Genomic DNA, 21,683 nt, shown 5'->3' on the forward strand with positions numbered 1-21,683 from the left:
TAGAAGAATGCTTAGAGAGAAAAGCTTTGGAAAAAGTACCATTAGAATTAATACAAGATCTATTCTAATAGACACTGCATTAAGTGCTTTGTATATGTTAACGTGTAGTTCCCAGGACTTTCCTGAAAAAGCATTTTATTCCCACATTAAAGATGGAAAAAAAAAAGTCTAGAAGATCAGTAACTAAATTCAGATTATAAAACAAGAGATTAGAAGATTAGAATTTCAACCTGAATGTCTCACTCAGCTTTTCCGCTTTCCATGTTGTGCTATTTGTTTAGAATAAATGTGACATGTGTTTTTATTTTTAAAAGGCCTTTAAAATCCATATAGTATCTAGATCCTATATTTTTAAGGTTTCTTTTTTTTTTTTTTTTTTTTTTACTAAATACTATAGATCTCTCAGAATTCCTTCTGTAACCGAATAGTTATCAGATTACTATCAACCTGCAAGTCTGTGACTCCTGTATACCACTGGGAGCCATTAGGTGCTAGATGTGCTATTTTTCATTCATTCTTTGAGTTAGTGTTTAGAGTCCACCATGTGCTACACATTGCATCAGGTCTTGAGACATAAAGTCCCTGGTCTCATATGGTTAACCAGTTTTGTTTAAAAACTGTTTTTTTAAACATACAGAAACTTTAACTTCATTTCCTCATTTTTACTTAAAGCTTAATTTTATAAAACACACAAACACACAAAAATGTTAAGAGTTCTGTATCACAAGAAATTAAATGGTATAAATAATCCACTGCTTCATAGATTCAAGTTACACAAATAAAAATCTAATAATTGAAAATTTATTCAACATGGAAACTATACAATGAAATACATGACAAAATTACCTACCCAGAACATTTCACAGCTTGTGAATTATTAGTTTTAGGATCTGAACAAAGATTCTGAGTATTCAGACTTCTGTTGTTGTATTTTATATTTATATATTGCTCTACCTGTACGGAGTAAAGCTACTTAGTAAAAATGTCTGATTTACGAAAAGATTTAGCTTTATAGCAAAAGTTTTTTCATCTACAGTTACCGTCAGCAAAGGAAGTAACATTACAATGCTCACAAAAATCTACCGGTTCTTTTTCAACAATGTGCAATCAATTCATTACATTAACTCCAAGGTAGGTCAAACAAGTACCAAAGAACAGAACAATTACACACAGTTTAGTAAAGTACAATGTTGGTTTTTCCCATCTAAAAATTAACCAGTGAAATATGACATCAACTATGGTTGAGTTGGTTTCAGGAAAATCATTTGAAAATTACAGATATATTATTTTCTTCATCTCATCCTCAGTCATTGACAGGAACTTTGTAAGCCACCATGCTATTTACTTTGTGGACTAGATGGTAAATGCAGAAAGACAGACTTCCTCAGAATTGGTCACTCCTCTTCCCATTTTTTCAGGTACAACCAAATCTTTGTATAAATCAGTAGATCAAAAGAAAAAGGTCATTCCTCTTCCCATTTTTCAAGTACAACGAAATCTCTATAAATCAGTAGATTAAAAGAACAAACTTCCAACAGTGGCAGAAATGTCACTGTAGCTGTGATCTGATTACTAAACAGATTTCATCCTGGATAGTTTTCTGCAACTATTCTCTGGGCCCAAGATGATCTTTTGCAGTCTTATCACACTTAGAGTCAAACTGCCATCTTTGAAGGACCTCATCACTTTCAATTGTTGAGATGACTCCAGTCAGTTTCTGACCTGAACGTTTGTATAGCCTATGCTTTAGTTGTTCCACCATGTTATTTAGGTGTTTCATGAGCTCAAGATTAGTGGTTACAAGCAAGGTGAGCACATATTTCCACACTGGAGTAAATGTTCCAGATGGATATATGCCATGCTGAAATAAAATGCTGTTGATGCCAAATGAGAAGAACTTGACCACGATTTTGGCACTCCTGCACAAGGTGATATCCTTCTCCCAGGAAAGCTTTAGTGCATGGGCAGGCCCATGGACCAAGATACATGCCTTTACCTGGCAGACAATGTTCACAGGTCCCACTGCAGCTCTTGACCAATTGTTTCAAAAATTACCAGGTTAATAATTTTTTAACAATTATTAAATTTGAATTTTATTTCTCACCTTGCATTACAGTCAATCATGGAATGATAAAATAACAATAGTTATTATGCTACAAAAAAAGAAAAAAACTGGCCTAGACTGAAATCAGGTAAATACTTTTGGAATCTTGGATTGGTGGTAGGCTTCCTAAATAAGTCCCTAAATATGTCCATGAAGGAGAAGAGTGTGTTTTGACTTGATACAGACTAAATTATCTATATATTTAAAAGACCATAAAATTACATAATGTGTGCAAAGCCAGGAAAGATATTTATAACTTATGCTACACAAATGATTAATATTCTGAAATTATAAAGGGTTCTTCAATTTTTAAAAAGATAGAAAATAGGACAAAGGACACAAAGAAATATTTCAAAAAATAAATTTAGAATGTCAAACCCATGCAACCATGTCTTGCTTGAACAGCAAGCCAGGACATGGGAATGAAATTGGTGTGAGACGGTTTTGCGCTCCTTAGGCTCACAGTACAGAAACGGGTAACATCCAGCAATGCTGGTGTGTCATCAATCTCAGCCCAGTCCCACTGCCTTAATTTGGTGTTGCAATTGACATTATTTGGATCCACAGTGCAGAGTCCACCTTGTTGCCAAGGTATTGCTTACAGTCCCTGGAAACCTTGATCCTATTTTGTTCTGCAGAATAAATTCTCAAAGGGGAAGAAATTGAGTGGCAGGGTCTGTTTTCCTCTTTGCTAATCATCCCCCAACACTCGCTTTCATGTGTTCCTTTCTGGAACCTAGATGTTAACAGATATATATAAAATGATACGTGTACTTACACATTTTAATAGTTCAGAGAACTCTTCTCCCCCTTTCTCACCCATACCTGAATTTTCTGGTTATAAGAACCTAATGGCAAACAACAGCATGCAAGTAAACATTGTTTAAGGTTATCAGTTATAAGCTACCTTGAACACTGAATTCTATTAACTTTTTAAAGATACTTTTATATGTTTTCTACCCAACAGAAATCTTTACTATTAGCTATCTTCGTCAGGATCATACAACTGTTACAATCTCAGTACTGTCGAGGGTATTTTGAAGTACTTTGCCTTTTTTGCTGTGAAAAGCACACTTCTACTTATCACAGTTTGGGGTTGCATGATTTGAAGAACTATTCATTATATTATGATCATTTCAGCCAGAGGGGGAAAAGCTTTCTGTCAATTTATCTGTTACCTAAATGTTCAAAGTTGTAATTAATTAGGAGGCAAGAATGTAGAGAAAATGCATTTCAAAGATAAAGCTAGTCACTGAGAAGTTCATCATATCTTATAATTTTCCCATCTCTATAGCAACTGTCAAATTCATGTCTGCCTACAAATTTAGAAACAGGAGAAATTATAGAAGGGGGTAAAAAAAATCTGGCAGCAAGCCAAAAAGGATATCTGACATTTGCATATTTGTTGTCAAAAATCTACCATACGATTGGGCTCGAGTGTTGAAAAGCATTGAGCTCTTGAATGTTTGTTCTACTTTGTTGTTTCCTGAATGATCAGGGAGAGACAGAACAGAGGTAATTCTACCTTTATTTGCCCAAGGCTCATTATAAATTCAAAGTCAGTCATGTAATTATGGTATCTTATATCAAGAAGGCCCAGCCCCAATTGCTCATCCTCCAGTCTTCCTCCTATAATTTAATATAACCATCATACACCCAGGTGCTCAGGAACAAAACCCTGGAAATAATAAAATCTAAATATAACCACTTATCACCATCTTTATTCTAAAGCTGTTTCAAGCTACCGACACATCTTACCCTAATTAGCAGTTACCACAACCCATTGACTGAACTCACCATTTCTCCCTGGCCAACCCCTGCAGAGAAGCAATTGCTAAAGTTGTTTTAAAAGCATGTATTGAGCCATGCGCGGTGGCTCACGCCTGTAATCCCAGCACTTTGGGAGGCCGAGGTGGGCGGATCACGAGGTCAGATCGAGACCATCCTAGCTAACACTGTGAAACCCCGTCTCTACTAAAAATAAAAAAAAATTTAAAAGCCGGCCGTGGTGGCGGGCGCCTGTAGTCCCAGCTACCCAGGAGGCTGAGGCCGGGGAATGGCATGAACCCAGCAGGCGGAGCTTGCAGTGAACCGAGATAGCGCCACTGCACTCCAGCCTGGGCGACAGAGTGAGACTCCGTCTCAAAAAAAACAAAAAACAAAAAACAAAAACCATATATTGGATCATACCATCCCTGAAACTATCAACCTTGGTGAAACTATGCAATGAATTTTCATCCCACGATGGCCCCTGTCAGCTTCCCAGAACTGAGTTCTACTCTTCAGTTCTCTGCATCATTCGTTATGGTTTAAACACATGGGCCTTCTTAATCGTCCTTAAATTAGCCCAGCTTCTTCCCAACTTAGCACCTTTGCACATGACCAGCTTAATTTCATCATTAAAGTCTCAGCTCAAATATAAAGAGGCTTCTCTGAGGCAGACACAGTGGCTTATGCCTGTAATCCCAACACTTTGGAAGACCAAGACAGGAGGATTACTTGAGCTCAGAAGTTCAAGAGTAGCCTGGGCAGCATAGTGAGACCCCGTCTCTACAAAAACTAAAAATAAAAAAATTAAGTGGGCATGGTGGCGTGTGCCTGTAGTCTCAGCTACTCAGGAGGTTGAGGTAAGAGGATTGCTTGAGCCCACGGGGTTGAGACGGCAGTGAGCCATGATCGCACCATTGCATTCTAGCCTCTTTCTCCCCCCTGTGGCTGTATTCCACCTCTACCATGTGCCTGGGATATACTAGGTGCTCAAGGCATATTAATAAAATATACTCTTCATTTCACAGATGTGAAATCAGATTCTTAGAGTTTATTAAAAACTTACTGAAGCTTTTCTCCTAATAAATAGGCCTAGAAAAGAAATCCAGATTCCCTAAGTTGTATTCCAGTGCTCTTGTGGTCAGCGTAACCAGAATACCTTTTTTGGTTGATTTCGTATGGGCGTTCATATTTGTTAAATTAGAGAGCTATAGAAACTGCCCAGAAGGACAATAAGGGAAAGGAAAAAATATGAGCTTAAATCAATCATTCCTGAGCTTTTGACTGTCAAATTTGATTTGAGTATAAAAGATAATGGATAAAATCTATTATTCCCCACATTTATATACCCTAAAAACAGGGGTTCTAAAGAAATAGAAAGTAGAGATTGTACAGTTGAGCAGCACTGCTCTATGGAAGAGAGGTCCCTGTTGTTCTGGGCCGTCTATGTAAGTACAAAGAAGAACCTCCCTCCAGTACTTCTAGATGGTCTGCCCAATTATGAGAAAGAGCCTCACTCAAGTTGCTTGAGCAAGGGGAGGCTCATTCGGATGATGCATTGTTTACAATTGAGAATGTCAATAGCAGACAAGGTAGTAACTATTACACAGCTCTTTTAAAAAATAAAGGTTACATATGGAAGGTAGTATTACCTTACTGGACATTATATTCTGTCCAGTACTCCTTTTTCAACTGCACAGCCGCCCATTCATTATCCCATGTAATTCAGGTGGTAATGTCAATCACAATGCTTTTTCTGTCTCCTGGCAAAAGCATGGCCTCTGACCCAGATTTAACTCATTGTGCTATGTCTCCTTTGAGTCTACCGTGATTAGCCTAATGGGGGAGCATGTGACCAAACAGGACCAAATGGAACATTCACGAGATTTTTGACAGATTCTAGGAGACAGTGCCTCTCCATATACTCTCTGGAGTCAATGAAAACATGAGCCTAGATGGTGGGACTCATTATCACAGAGAAAAATTCCAAGAATGGAAGCAAGAACGCAAAAGCAGAGCTCAGTGATGCACAGTAAAAGATGAAGGCACTTCTGGATCTCAATGCTCCTAAAGCCGAAACCATCTGCCTTGGAGCAGCTATGTAAATAGGAATTTGCCTTCCTGTGTGTGTCACCTGATCTGTGCCTCGTTTGGTTTCTATTGCTTGCAATTAAAGAATTTTGACCCTGCACTTGTAATTTATAAATTTGACATTGTATATCAAAAGAAGGTATATTTTGGATATTAAATGTTTATTTGAAATTCTATACAGTAGGATGTACAGTGATGTATCATTAGTCTTTGACATCTGTTTGTAGACGGTTTTATTCAATTCATTGATTATTTTAATTAAGGTGTGTGTTCATTCATCAGAAAATCCCCGGCTGAAATAAACTCAGATAAATTAATATCTATGCAATCACTGTATTTATAAGAAATAGGTTCTATCTTATTGACCAATGGAAAAGGTGCACAAAGAAATCATACTAAATATAGGTGGTTCCTGTTCCAAATATTCTCTTCAAGACTGTATTTTTATGGTTACAGGACTCAAGAAAGGTGATCTTCACTTTAATTCTAACAGACAAAGCTCAATTTCATCAGGGAAAATAATTGTAAATCCTGATGATAAATCTCTCATAGGAGTTTGCTGATTCAATACTTCAAGGCAACTAGTGTTCTGCCCTCAATTTTATTTTTATTGCTTTTGAATGATTAATATACAGGCATTGACTAATAATTTCTTTTGCAGAATTGGATTATGTTATTGATGGATTTAGAAATGGGACTTGAAGATATATTATCATAACTCTAGAGTTTAAAACATTAAGCCAGTGGGGCCAAAGAGGGGAAAAGTATACGGAAATCTAAAGCTCACTCAAAATAAAAATTATGTGTGACGACTTTGACAAAATAGTCAAAATGACAAATCCTTATTGGTAGCAGTGCTCATGCATTTATAAAAGTCTCATCCAACTGGAAAAGTAGAAGACGTATAAAGTACAAACAGATCCTCTCTTACGGGCTCTCAATTTTCCAAACAAATTGGGTGTAAGGCAAATTATGAGAGTAATGTTGCTTCTAATAAAATATTGATTTTAAATGGATTTTCTGGTACAATTCCAAGGAGAAAGTGTGTACCATTGAGACCTAAGGAGACTCAAGTACCTTGGGCTCTAAAAGGATTATTAAGCTCTGTAGCCAAATGATATTTTTTAAATAATCCAGATTGCATTAGAGATTTTCATAAACTGAAGATAACATTAGAAGTTGAGGTGACCTACATCTATTTGGAGAAATTCATTAGGATTTTATATGATGGGTTCAGGGGATACAGTTTTTCATTAAAAGGATTGGGCAGTCAAGAGTATATATTTCCCTAGCATCAGACAATACACTATAGAAAGGGAAAACAATGTAATTAATAATGGCATTAAGAATCTGTCACAAAGTCTCACCTGTGCCCCTTTAGTCCCAGTAGAGAAGCTATTAGAGTAGAGAGGCAAGGACACATACTATTTAAAGTATGTACTTGAAGGAATACTCAAACACTACTATAAATTCAGCCCAGTGTTTTGTTTTTTAAATCCTCAGTTGTAATGAAGCAGCATGTCTTCAAGAAATAAGGTTATCTCATGGTTAATACATCAGATGGAGGAGTCAAGAATCAGAATTCTAGTTCCTAGTACTCTGCAACTAACTTACTCAGATTTATCTCGGTTTCAACTTTTCTCATCTCTAAGGTTGATGAAATGATCTTTAATATCCCTTTATGTTCTAAAAGTGACCTGATTATTTGTCTAGACACTGCATGACCATTTAAAAAGCAGAATATGTTGGGAAATATTTTGTTCTATAACTTAATTTAAATATACAAACACACAAACCAATAAAAATAATCGAGCAGAAGATAGAAGGATTTAAAACTAAGGGACATTGGTTATTCCTTCTCTCAGATTTGTTAGATTTAGACTCTGAGGAGAAAACTGTTCTCCTCCCTCTGTCTGTTTTTCCTGGTCTTAATTTTCTTAGCCCATCTGAAGGCTAAAAATGTAATTAAATTGTACAATCCTGACTTGCCAAAATTCCTAAATGAATTGGAAAATGGCTTATATTTGCATGTAACACCGCTGTATATTGTTATAATGCATTATGCATGTTTATTTGTACATAGATGTCTTAAATATTAGCTTTGAGTAAGTTTGCTTTCTCCATCAATTAATTATCACATATCATCTATTTCACAAAATTGTCCTAGTTTGCTAACACATTATGTTTATTTATCTAAGTATTAGTTTGGGGAATGGGGTATTTTCATAGTCTCAAAATGTTTATTAATTACAGAAAAGAGTAGCTATATTATGGAGATACCTGGTGGATACCACCTTAACTAGATGGTCAAAGTTAACATCACCAATAATGAAGCAAATTGACATCATTCCCTGCTCATAGAATCCACTGAGAAAAAACACAGCATCACTGCTGTGGTGTTCCTGCCTAGAATGCATAACATGAATCCCATCATGAGGAAAACATCAAACACATTTAAATAACTGGCTTGTTAAACCTCCAGATTTCAAAGTCATGAAAAAGAACAGCTGAGCAATTGTTGCAGATTTGAAAGATAATAGACATGCCAACTAAATGGAAAGCAAGAGCCTGAATTAGATGTTAGGCTGAGAACAAAAATAGTCATAGAGGACATTTTTTTGGAAACTGGTGAAATTTGATTATAGACGGAGAACTAAATTATATTACGTCAACATTAAATTTCCTCCTTTAATAAATGTGTTTATTTAAGAGAATATGTTTGAACTTAGGAAGCGCATACTGAAGTACTCACAGATAAAAGGGTGCCATAGCTGCAACTTGCTCTATAAATGGCCAAATGACTCGGAAAATAAAGCATGTGTGTACGTGAAGAGAGAGATTGAAAGAGAAAGGAAGGGGAACAGGGAGAGAGAGAATAAGGCAAATGGAACTACTACTAAAATAGGCTCTATACATATGTATATATAATGGTGCTTGGAACAGAGCCTAGCATGATGTCAGAGCCAAGAGTTGTCCTTTGTTACGTGTAAAATACATGACACCTGATAGGTTCTCCATGAATAATATAGTATTATAATGAATCCAATTGAAAACCGCTGCCTAATTTTTATTTAACTTTGAAGCCTAAAAAAAATGCAGCTATGAAGATAGTACTGCATATTTCTACATTATTCCAGTGCATTAATTTAGCATCTATTAAACAGAACATAGGAGCTACAACATACAAGACTGAGTTTGTGCTTAAATAAAAGGTACAATAGGCAATAATTGTTTAGAATGCTTTGCACTGCTTTTAAAGCTTTTTAAATGTACCCAACCACAGCATACTAATTTTAAATAATCAACTCCTATAGAGTAATTGGGGTATAGTCTTAACTCATTTAATAATACTTACTTAGCTAAGGGCTTCCACATCAAGCTAAGCACACAGATTTTTATGAAGCTATTTTGTAGATACTTGGGCATTTTCTTTTAATACCTCGATATAATTATAATTAGTTCAGAAGGCCCAGTAACAGTTTGAGATAATTGTGCATAAATTAATTGCTAAAGGGCACAATTAACTTTTTATTAACATTTGTGACAATAAACATTCAACTTGGTTTCTAATATTTCATAAATTCCATATTTTAATTGTTCCTATATTAAGTTTTATTACTTAATGTCCTTGAATATTTGCCTTGGGGACCAAAGCAAACACTCTCAATGTGGTTAATCCAAAGGAAAAACCTGCATTTGATTAGACAATGGGAGTTGGACAAGCACAGGCTTCAGTCTCCACTGCTGTCAGAGGCAAGGAAGAAGAGTTCCTTGATAGGAAACTTCCCGAGAGGACAAGCCTATAACAAAAGTAGTGTTGTCATAAAATGAGGTAGCTTATCTTTTTAAGGAACCCTGATTTTTCAATTATCAAAATCGAGCATCACCCTGGAATCACCTTACGATTTGACGTGTTCAATCCTGAATTAAACATCAAGGATGTGGTAGGTTGTTCACTCCTCAGGGCTCACAGGGTAGCCTATTCTTGACTTTAAGTAGACCCTCTGCTTACATGTTAAAAAAATAATACCTAATTCCTCAAAGAGGAATCATCCAATCTTCCTGCCTTGGCAGCGCTAATCTGGCTCTAAAATACTGGGAACCAAGCATCCTGCTATTTTTGGTAATTTTCAGTAAAACCCCTTCATATTACCCTCATTTCCATCTGATGCTTCAGAGCTTAAAGTCTCTTTTTAGCAGTCTCATTAAATATTTAGATACAAATTCTCTTAATAGGGAGGCATTTATATGATTAACTGATGTAGTAATTGACTATACTTTTGACACTTGGAACCACTCTTCCAGTGGCTTCTCTAAGTTTACTTAAACTTTGTTACTCCAGGGGCACTGAGAGTTACACTTTTATGTTTTATTTTATTTCATTTTATTTTATTTTTTAATAGAGGGTCTCTGTTGCCTAGGCTGGAGGGCAGTGGCACAATCACAGCTCACTGCAGCCTCAACTTCCCTGACTCAAGCAATCTTCCCATTTCAATGTCCTGAGTAGCTGGGTCTACAGGTGCATGCTACCATGCCCGGCTATTTTATTTTATTTTATTTCATTTTATTTTTTGTAGATACAGGGTTTCTTTGTATTGCTCAGGCTGGTCTCAAACTGCTGAGCTCAAGTGACCCTCTGACCTCAGTCTCCCAAAGTGCAGAGATTACGGGCATGAGCCACTGTATCTGGCCTGGTAGAGACCTTAAATACAAAAGCTTTCTGGGCTTGTTCTCAGAGGCAGTGTAGAAGGATTCACCAGGAACCTGAGTCCTCCACACACAGCCTGAGATTCTAGGGGGTCTCATAGAGGAGGCTGCTCTGGAAGGAAAGGTGATGGAGGAGCTGGGTGCCTTAGGCTGGGAACAGGGGAAGATAAATGTGGGACCAGGCTAGGTGACTGAAACCCCTGGGAGTACAGCAGTAGACACAGTGCAGGATCCACTGCCAGGGCCAGGGCCATCTGGGAAGATGCCCCCAAGGCACTAAATGCACTCTTCCTCAGGCCTGCTGGTTTCCTTGCACATGTAAATGAAAAGAGCAAATTTGAAAAAGTAGATTTTATGAAAAAACCTCCATTATATATTTTTAAAAGTAAAAGGCAAATTGCAAAGCTTTATATATATTTCATAGTTTATGTACATATGTGTGCGGAGTTTTAAATGCAGAAGAAATCTCAGTTCTCAGGGGAGACATTGGGGTTGGGAGGAGATGATAAAATAGAACTTTTTATGTTTACACTTTTTAATTTTATTGATTTTATTTATTGCATCCTTCTAAACCATTTCAATACAAATCAAAATGTGAGAACCACATGTGATTCTAAATTTTTAGTAGTTGCATTTTAAAAAAGAAACAGGTGAAATTTAACTTAAATGTATGTTGTTTAACTTACATCAAAATTATCTGTGTAATCAATATAAAATGATTAACTCCATTGTGTAGTTTATAGTCAATCAGTGTGGACCAGCCACATTTCAAGTGCTCAGTAGTGACATGTGACTACTGGCTACCAGATTGGACAATGTACTTTTATAGTATTTAATTCATTATAAGTATTTATTTTCACAGTACAACTAATTTTAATAATAAAAATGTATACTGAACAAACTAACACAGGAACAGAAAACCAAACACTGCCGCTTCTCACTCATAAGTGGGAGCTGAACAATGAGAACACAGAGACACAGAGAGGGGAACATCACACACCCAGGGACTGTCGGGGGTGGGGGGGGGCGGGCCAGGGGAGGCAGAGCATGAGGACAAATGCCTAATGGATGCAGAGCTTAAAACACAGATGACGGGTTGACAGGTGCAGCAAACCACCATGGCATATGTATACCCATGTAACAAACCTGCACATTCTGCACATGTATCCCAGAACTTAAAGCAAAATAAATATGTATGTATACTGAAAATAGCTACATACAAATGTCTCAACTATCCCATTTCTTTGTGTTGATAAGAATATAGCTAAATATCCTAACTATGCCATTTGTTTGTATTGATAAGAATATAGCTGAAGCAGATCACTTTCTCATTAAGTTGTCTCATTAGGCTAATCGAAGCAGGTAGCTTTCTCCTCAAGGCCTAAACCACCTTGATACCAAATAACAGCACCACTTTTAATCTCTTTCCACTTAAATAAGTGCCTCATCCAATAACTGCACACGATACTCATTAATATTGATAAATATTGAAGAAGGAAATAAATCATAATACCTGTGCTTTGTAAATAGCATGGAACAGTGGGGGGAAAAATGCTCCTATCTCTGGGAAGCATGAGACAAATTGCAGAGTCATTATCAAGCACAGCCCTAGGGGCCTGGGGGAGAAAATCTGCTGGTCCCAGTCTGAGACTGAAAATTTAACATGCGCAGAACCTGGCCAGAAAGTCAAAAAAGTTGACATGACCAAATCATGAGTAACTTGGTTTCTCTCTTCCTGGAGAGACAGTTAATCTCAGTGTTGATAAAAAGGAACTCCTTAGTGTCCTGTAGCCAAAGTTAAACAAGAGCAAATATTATGTTCACTTTCGGTGAATGTAGCCACCAGCAGAAAAAGTCACTAAAACTAGGAAACTTGCTTCCATTGAGACTGTTTTTCCAGGTACACAGAGCTGTCTAGATAGGTTGTTTTGTAATGAACAGCCACTTTCTTCCTAAGAAATACCTTCTTCCATAACAGCTGTGCAAAGCTAAGGAAACAAAGTGGAGATTCATTTCTCAAGTCATCTGTAAGAAGCTGTTTAATTTTATTCTCTTGGTTCCAAACTCAAAGCCCTATAGTTATTCTGAAGATCTTATGGGAAAAGAGAATTTCAGTCCTCCATGGGGCCCCCTCCATGGTAAGGGGATCATGGCTGTGGCACTACCTTCCCAGTGAAGCCCATTTGGTTCATATAGCAGGATGGTAGGTGACCCCTTAGAATCACTGTACATACTGACACCCATCTGATAAAACATCAGTTCATGCTCAGGAGACATTCCTGGAAAAAAATTTAAAAAAAAATTTAATGCACACTCTCACACTCACACACATCACATAAAACATACACTCACACATATTCATAACACACAAAATTCAGACACATGCAGACCACAAACATAACATGCTACACATGAGTATCCACAAATATTAAATGTTAAATTTAAACTATATTGCTGTAAGTTGTCCTGAGTCACTTTCGTTTGTAAATGAAAAGATTAGAACTTGTTCAAGATGTAAAACACACTTAAAAATCTGTGTCTAGTTTTGTCTTTAGTTTTCTTTCCAGTTAATATTTTCCATAGTTTCTTAGTTTTGCTATCCTTCTAACGTAATTGCTCTAATTTTTAAGTATGATCAGTGGGAAGAAGAAAAGAATCCATCATTAAGAATAACCTGAACATAATTTTCTGAGTGTTTTCTTTCTAATTTTTGTGGGTACATAGTAGGTGTATATATTTATGGATTACATTAGATATTTTGATACAGGCATGCAACGTGTAATAATCATATCAGGGTAAATGGGATATCCATTACCTCAAGCATTTATCCATTGTATTATAAGCAATACAATACCATCTGAGTGTTTTCTTAAGTAACTCTCTTCTCATCACATATATCATGTATATTATATATGTATATCATGTATATAAAGCAATATCATAAATATTAAACAGTATCATATATGTGACTATAACCATATGTGTATGTAACTATCAATTACATGTCTCTTTATATATGAAGAATAAAACAATTCTTCTAGTCAAATTTAAATGCTGACAAGCTAGAAGCATTACTTATCTTTATTTTTGGAGTAAAGGAACAGGCACACCTGTTCTTCACTTGCACATCAACTTTCAAGTGAGTTTGGCAACATTAGCTCTTGTTGCTATGCAAGATATATCTGGTCTTCCTGAAAAGGCTACCTTATTTGAGAACATGACAAGGCTCACAAAAAAGTACAATGCAAACAATATAAGAGCTTCATATGAATGACATGACATTTTTACCCATTGGTGTTTAAACGTGATCTGCATCAGTTTTGAAGGAGTATTATGTATACGTGGTTTGTTCTTTGCATCAGTATTTCTCTCTGGATCCTCCAAAGACTCAGCTGAAGCATGTGCTCTTATTTTTCTGACAGAATGATGTGAAAATATCTGTGCCTGTAAGGATAATTTCATCTTGTATATTGGTATTTTGCTTCCTCTAACCAGCACCTTATCAATGTTTATTTTCTTGTTTCTGTGTCATTTCTTCTATTCTTGACCAGACTTTCTGCTGTAATACTATAAGAACAGATTCATGTAATCAGTGATAGATACAAGGATTTGGGCCTTCTTTTTGGATGACTTGTTGGTACCGGTATAGTTGGATGGTGTTCGGTTGGGAATTTTTCTCTTTTTACCAGAAAGCTATGCTATGTTGATACTTTACATCCACATACAATGTTGATACTTTGATGGCACACTGAGACATAAAAGACCCAGCTCCAATCATTTGAAGTGTATTTGTAAGAAGGTATCAAATTTTTTAAAAATCACTATTGTCATATTTTTCAAACAAATTTACTTTTATACATAAAAGATGCAAAGCAAAATTCAATAAGATTGTTTTATTGAACATCAAAGACTCCATTTAGGAGGCAGATGATAAAAGAGTTAAGCAAAGATAGCTCAGTGGGTCCATTCTCAGAAACAACCTTCCATGATTTGAATTTTGTTGTGTCAAGAACAAGGACAGAACCCTTGTACTAGATGACTGTAAAATTGTAGGAAAATCCGAATTAACTCAATCAGATCTAAATTTACAGTCATTAAAGGCATTAATATCCTCAGCAATATTAAATAGGCATTAGTTCCTTCCAATGTTTTTCACCATTTGTATGTTGAGTTAAAAAAATATATATATGGAGGAAAAAAGTATATATAGATATATAGAGAGAGCGCCTATTGATTTGACTCTTTAGGATCCATGAGAGGAGGAAAGAAAAGGTTACGTGGGTTCTAAAAACAAAAACTGTACCACTGCTTTCTAGTTTTGATTATATACATAGCTGTATGATATGGTTTGGATCTGTGTCCCTGCCCAAGTCTCGTGTCGAATTGTAATCTCCAGTGTTGGAGGTGGAGCCAGGTAAGAGGTGATTGGACCATGGGAGTGAATCCTTCATGAATAGTTTAGCACCATCCCCTTGGTGCTGTTCTTGTGAGAGTTCCCATGAGATCTGGCTGTGGAAAGTGTGCAGCACCTCCTCTGCCCCTCTCTCTTGTTCCTGCTCTGGCTATGTGATGTATGTGCTTTCCCTTCACCTTCCGCAATGACTGTGAGTTTCCTGAGGCCACTCTAGAAGCCAGGCAGATGCCAGCACCATGCTGCCTGTACAGTCTCTAGAACTGTGAGCCAATTAAACCTCTTTTCTTTATAAATTATCCAGTCTCAGATATTTATAGTAATGCAAGAACAACCTAATGCAATATATATAATATATACATATACAAATGAATGATATGTTGATTTGTGAATTATATGTAATATACATATATAAATTCTGCAACAGATCTTTGTTCATTGAACATATAACATCCATAAGTTAACCACTGTAGCCAACTTTATAGCCTAGAGAGAGCAAATGATATTTTTTCTGAGCATTATATGCAAATTATTGCTAATGTTGACCATATATGATTTAATTTAATTCTTAAAAATACTCTGAGTAAAATGTCATTATTCCTACATTATGATAAAGCTAATGGATTCAAGAGGAGTTAAAACTTCAAGGGTGGTAGGGTAAGGAGCTCAGCAAACCTTTCCTCAGCAAAACAATTTTATGGTGAGAATTAATCGTAAAAATTGTTAAAATTGTCCTAAGGGTATACAGTAAAGAGAAACATGCTTTCAAGGAAGTCTGCTAAATCTCAGTAAGAACAGTGAGTCTGTGGCATGTGAGTCATGATGTGCTCCCCACCATCTCAACTGTGGTACTGTACTCTGGACAACAGTGGCCAAAAATAAAGCTCGTTCTTCCCGCATCTGTCTTCTGGGGATACAGAACCAGACCTCACCATTGGGAGAGCAGGATCTCAGTGTTTCTCACCTCACTTTAATCCCATGTTGCAGAGTCTCTATTCTAGGTGAGAAAGAGAGGACCAATCTCCCTTCACTTGTCAACCCCCTCACTCCCACAGGGTGGAAGCTTAACTCTAGGCCCTGCAGGCCAAGAATGCTGGGGCCCCAATCATCCTCATTTTATTTCACTCCTAGGGCAAATATTCCATTTCCAAAGGGGCAAGCCAGGAAGACCATAAGCTACCATCATCGGGAAAAGCAGTTCCCCACCCCTAGCTCTAGTACAGTGACTAGAGGTTCTGTCAAAAGTGAAAGGTAGGTCATAAGCCAAGACCTATGTAAGCCTGAGGGGACTGACTTTATTTAGAATCATTCATGGAGAACTTCCTGCCAAAGAACTTTGTCAGAAACAATGGAGATCTTGGTAGAGCACAATTTATAAAAACGTAGTAACTCCATAATACAATAAAAGTGGTAGAGCAGCTAGAACTTTAAAACACAGAGCCCAGAAAAAAGACATCCAAGATCTTGGGATCACTGTCAATTATTGAGCTTGGGAAGAGTATGCACCTATACTAGACTATACTCAGAAGTAATCAGAACAGGCTGTGGGGAGGTCTTGAAAGCATTCCTTAAGCTACACATAGCTCATCACAGTTCCTGAATAAAGATGAGGGAAAATATGTAAACACTCTTAACTACAATAGCCTCAAAGCTATAGACACATCTAATGATAAAGGTAAAAAATAACTAATTGACAAAGAATATTTAAGCACGGCATTGGACCAGTATTGGCTTATTCTACCCAGGAGAAGCCTAAGTAGCTGGGATGAAGGGTGATAACAAGGGAGTAAAACAGTTTCTGCAAGGACATGACAGGTTGCAGACTGTGGGGAAAACAGACTTCCCAGAATTAAGCCAAGTTTCTAAGCCAATAATCAAAAAAAAAGAGCAAGCAACAAGAACAACTATTAGGGGTGGAGTAGGGTTGCTATCTGAAATTACTGCTACATGTTATTTAAAATGTCAAGTTTTCAAGAAAAAAGTATGAGACATGCAAATAAATAGGAAAAAGTGGCCTATATGCAGGAAATAAAGAGGCAATAAAAACAGCCTTTGAAGGGACCCACACTGTCAATGTAGCAAAGACTTCAAAGTAGCTATTATGAATATATGTAAAAAATAAAACCACATTTAAAGAAGGAAAGAACTATGGTTACAATGCCACCAAAATAGAAAATATTATTGAAGTGAAAGCACCATTCTTTGAAAAATAACCAAATACAAATTCTGGCATGAAAAGTACAATTGACATAAAAAATTCACTTGTAATATTCAACTAGTATTCAACAGTAAATTTGTGCTGGCAGAGGACGAACCAGTCAACTTGAAGACAAATTAATAATGTTTCAGCAATTTGAAGTACAGAGAGAAAACAGACAAATGAATGGACCTCAGAGAAATGTGGGGATACCATTAAGCATACCAATATATGCATAATGAGAATGCCAGAATGAGAAAAGAAGAAGGGACAGAAAAAAATATTTGAAGAATGAATGGCTGAAAACTTCCCTAATTTGATGAGAAAACATTAATCTGCACATCCAAGAAACTCCACAAAATCCAAGTAGTATAAACACAAAGTAGTACATTCAAACACATTGTAGTCAATGATGAGAAGATAAAGAAAATCTTAAACTCATCACAGACAAGGTATACCTAACAAGCTTAACAGCTGATTTCTCATCAGAGACAATGGGGGCCAGAAAGTAGTGGGATGGCCCCTGTTGTGGGACTAGATGGAAAGAAGTGGTATTCAAAGTGCTGAAAGTAAAAAGCAAAAACAAAAAAGAAAACCTCCCAACCAAAAGTGTTATTTTGGCAAAACTGCCTTTCAGAAAAGACAAAAAAGTCTTCCCAGGTAAATGAAAGCAGAATGCGTTGCTATCAGACCTGCCTTTCAAGTAATTTGTAAGGAACTATGTCAATCTAAAAGGAGGGACACCAGAAAATAATTCTAATCTATACAAAAAATTAAAGACTGCCAGCAAAGATAACTATAAATGATGGTTTAATTGTATATTTCTTCTTTCTTCATTTAACTTATTTAAAAAGTAATTGCATAAAATAATTTATATATGTTGTCTATGTACTGACTATATGTTGGTATATGTATATGACTATAGTATGAGCCTCTAACTTAAAAAAATGTAATATATTTGACAATGACCAAAATGAGGTAAGTTGGAGAAAAGCTTCATTGGAACAAGAAAATTATGCAAGACTCAAATCCGTGAATAAATGAACAGACCTGGAAAAAGTAAATAAGGTTTATAGAACAAACTCTGTGAATATATACTCTATTTTTGCCCCTCAGCTCTTTTAAAATGCATCCAATAACTATAACTATAGTAATAACTATCAAAATATATATTGTTGGGTTTGTAACATACATAGATATAATGGCACAGGTAATAGCACAAAAAAAGAATAGAGCCATCCCTGCAATTAATTTAGTATACATATGAAGTAGATTTTGTTAAAAGATGTATATGGTAAGCCCTAGAACAGCCACCAGTAAAATAACCCCGAATTATTTTTAAACATTTTTAAAATTAAAATGTTACACTACACAGAAAGGGGAACATCACACACTGGGGCCTGTTGTAGGGTGGGGGGAGAGCGGAGGGATAGCATTAGGAGATATACCTAATGTAAATGACGACTTAATGGGTACAGCACACCAACGTGGCACATGTATACATATGTAACAAACCTGCACATTGTACACATGTACCCTAGAACTTAAAGTATAATAAATATATATATTAAAAAGAACAGTCAACTTGACAATTATGAATGAACAGGGATTTTTTAAAAAATGAGACATGTAGAAAACAAAAAGCAAAATTTCAGATATAAATGTAACCATACAATATAACAGTAAAACGCAATAAAAAACAGATTATCATTTTATATTAAATAAAAGCAAGAGTCTTTTTAATTATTACCAACCATATGCTGCCTACAGGAGCCGTATTTTATACTCAAAGATACAAATGGCTGAAAGTAGAAAGTTGAAACAAGCTATACCATACCATGCAAATAGCATTCACAAAAGAGCTACGGTTGCTATACCAATATCAGGCAGAGCAAAAAATCTTACTAGAGGTCAAAAGGGGCATTTTACAATAAGTCGCTCCATCAGGAAGATGAAGCAGTTATAATTGCTAGAATTAAAGGAATAAATAGATAATTCAACAGTAATAGTTGGAAACTTCAATAACTTTCAATAAGCACTAGAAACAAATGATAGATTGAAATATATAAAACTATATAGTCTGCAATATATTTATATACTTATTCATATTTGTATAATGTATTTTTGTATATTTATAAAATTATATGTATTAAAAGTCCTCTGAAACATCAAGAAAATGAAACAGGGAAGTGAAGTGAAGACAACTGGCAGAATGGGAGAAAATGTTTATAAATTATGTATATGAGACATAAAGGATCTTATATGAGGAATATATAATGAACTATTATAACTCAATAAGAGGAAAAATAATGCAATTACAATAGACAAATCATCTGAATAGACATTTATCCAAAAATGATAAATGCATAGTTGATAAGCACGTGGTAAAATGCTAAATATCGTCTGTCATTAGGAAAATGCAAATCAAGACTACTATAAGATTATGAGAGACCACTTCACACCCATTAACACAACTACAGTTAAACAAATCAGACAGTAACAAATATTGTCAAGGGTGTGGAGAAATTGGAGCCCCCTCATTCCTTGCTGGTGGAAATGTAAAATTCTGAAACTTCAGAAAACAGTTTGGCAGTCCCTCGAAATGTGAAACTAGCAATTTCACTCCTAGGTATATACGCAAAAGAATTACAAACATATTCCATACAAAAAATGTCACACAAATGTTCATAGCAGCATTATCCGTAATAACCAAAAAGTGGAGACAGCTTAAATGTCCATTAACTGACGGATAGATAAGCAACATGAGGTCTATCCATACAACAGAATATCATTCAGCAAGAAAAGTAAGTACTAACACATGCTACCACATGGATTAACCCTGAAAACATGCTAAGTGAAAGAAGTCAGTCTCAAAGTGTCACATATTATTTGATTCCATTTGTATGAAATGTCCAGAATAGACAAATCTGTAGATCTATAGATCTAGAAATTCAGTTAGTGATTGTCTATTGGCTTGGGGTGGAGGGAATGGAATGGGCCTGGTTTTTTGTTTTTTGTTTTTCATTTTTTTTTTTTGGAGGTGGAGACAAAATATTGTAAGATAGTGGTGATGGTTGTATAACCTTGCAAATATTCCTAAAAAACATCAAATTGCACATTTTGAATGAATGAATTATATAGTAATTGTAAGCCAAAAGGGCTATTTGGAAAAAGAAAAAAAAAACAGAGCTAACAGGCTTATTAGGTGTAGTAACACACCCTTAGTCACGTTCCCAGTAAGTGGCAAAACTGGAATTTAACTATGATTGTCCAAGTGCAAACTCTATTCTTCTACTGCAGATCTCTCAGGCTGCTTTCTAATTCTAAAATAAAAATGTCTATAAACCAACTTTTTGCAAGGAGAGATTCAAAGAAGCTGATGTTGCTTCCCTTACACATTGGAGGACTTTTCATTCAAAGCACAGATGCCCTTCAGTGAAGTCTCACACTATTATTTGTTGAACAATAGGGAAATCATGACAGAGTGACACAGAAGTCATGTGGGCAGTTTTCAAGGTAACTGAAGCTGGTGTCAGCTCTGAAATACCCTGGGATGCAAGCAAATTCTTCTTAAGAGATTTCAGGTGTCCCTCCAATAAAGGGCTTGTTCCCATTGCCTCTTTCTGGCAAAAACCCTTAATACAGGATCAATCCTCAAAATACTCTCCCCAGTCCAACCCATAGCCACAGCCCGTGGCAGCCCCTGTCAATAAATTGGCATTAAGGATAGCTTTAAGATGCACCAATGTGGCTGGGTGCCATGGCTCACACCTGTAATCCCAGCACTTTTGGGAGGCCGAGGCAGGCAGATCACCTGAGTTCAGGAGTTCAAGACCAGCCTGACCAGCATGGCAAAACCCTGTCTCTACTAAAAATACAAAAATTAGACCAGCGTGGTGATGTGCGCCTGTAATCTCAGCTACTTGGGAGGCTAAGACAAGAGAATTGCTTGAACCCAGGAGGCAGAGGTTGCGGTGAGCCGAGATCATGCCATTGCACTCCAGCCTGGGTGACAGTGAGACAGTCTCAAAAAAAAAAAAAAAAGAAATGCACCAGTGTAAAGTGGCAGGTTCTCTATTGCCAAACATAATGATATTACAAGGGTAAATCCTAACACAAAAGGACTGCAACTATATTAATAACGACTCAGCCAGAGAGAGGAGGTGATAAGCACAGATTTCCTTTATAGGATCTTTACTTGCAACCCAAAACACAGCCTTTGCAGAAGACGAGCAGGCCCGTTTCGCCTTTCAATCCAATTCTCACTTTTTCTCCTGCCCGGAATCCTGTGTATATGTGGGGGGTGGTGATGGTGGAATTCTGGCTTTATCAAATGGTCTTAAAATAATGTGCCATAAAAATTTCATGTTTCTTGAAATAAAAATATATATAAGCAACAAATAAAT

At 36.2% G+C, this 21,683-nt stretch overlaps 1 long non-coding RNA gene and 1 pseudogene across 2 annotated transcripts in view; one reads left to right on the forward strand and one right to left on the reverse strand.

The window, feature by feature from the left end:
* LOC109023603 (uncharacterized) overlaps positions 1-21,683 on the forward strand; it is a 480,000-nt gene that overhangs the window by 300,983 nt on the left and 157,334 nt on the right. The gene's annotated exons all lie outside the window — the stretch shown is intronic.
* Positions 1,304-15,980, reverse strand: LOC101144325 (mitotic spindle assembly checkpoint protein MAD2A-like; annotated as a pseudogene).

Source organism: Gorilla gorilla, chromosome 18 (assembly GCF_029281585.2).
Source record: "Gorilla gorilla gorilla isolate KB3781 chromosome 18, NHGRI_mGorGor1-v2.1_pri, whole genome shotgun sequence".
Lineage (NCBI taxonomy): Eukaryota > Metazoa > Chordata > Mammalia > Primates > Hominidae > Gorilla > Gorilla gorilla.